This window comes from Phoxinus phoxinus, assembly GCF_949152265.1.
Source record: "Phoxinus phoxinus genome assembly, chromosome: 11".
Lineage (NCBI taxonomy): Eukaryota > Metazoa > Chordata > Actinopteri > Cypriniformes > Leuciscidae > Phoxinus > Phoxinus phoxinus.
This window is the reverse complement of record NC_136886.1, coordinates 27082162-27083139: the sequence shown is the minus strand read 5'-3', so window position 1 is coordinate 27083139 and position 978 is coordinate 27082162.

Genomic DNA, 978 nt, shown 5'->3' with positions numbered 1-978 from the left:
ATATGTGTCTTTTTATTCAGTGTTTTATTATTTTTTAACTGTTTTCCACATTGATTATACGTTCATTCTTAAATGGGGTTTTCCGAAAATGAAAACACATTTTTTTCTATTGCTTGTGTATATCTGTATAATTGTCAACAAGAATAATTTAAAATCACATGCAGTTATATATTGAACATAGAAAAATAGCTGACCCAAATCCTAATTTTTGATAGAAAGGAGTCTCATTGCTTTATTATATCCCTCTAGATAATTTTTTGCAGTGTTGGGGAAAATTACTTTTAAAAGCAATGCTTTACAATATGTCTTACTCCCTAAAAAGTAATAATTGCGTTACTTTTTATGGAAAATATTGTGTTGCATTACTTTTGTGTATTTTTTGCTGGGCCCGGGCTTGTTTCTTTTTATAACAAAAAAAGTTAAATTTTTGGCAAATGTGAAGGCCCTTTCACACCCTAACTACTCACGTAATCTCAGTTCCCTGAGAGTAGGGAACGAGTATTGTGTGTATACGCAGTGGGGAAAGTCCTTTTCCTCGATTTACTGAAGCTAAAAATGCATTTTGCAGCTGCACAGCGAGTGTCTGGCTCACTCTTTGGCTGTGCTGCAGCAACTGCACATCCAATGGCCCGGGTGCCAATGAGTGAACATCGCGCCAAACACGTCAGAGCCCGCGAAGAGGGCGTGGCCTTAGCCTATATTAGTCCCCGAAAAACGCCATTTTAGCAGGTTTTAACGACTGAAGCGACAACTTGCCAGGTTTACTATAGTGCAGCTGGCTACGCAATACTCGTTCACTACTCTCAGGGAACTGAGGTTACGATAGTAACCAAGTAGTTTCCTTTCGAACGGTCACTTTGTATTGCGTAGCTATATACGCAGTGGGGATGTCATGTAAAACGCCACACTATAAGAAGCATGGTTGCCTGCTGCAGCTCAGGACCCCTGATCTCACAGAACAACTCTCCCACTTGCTTG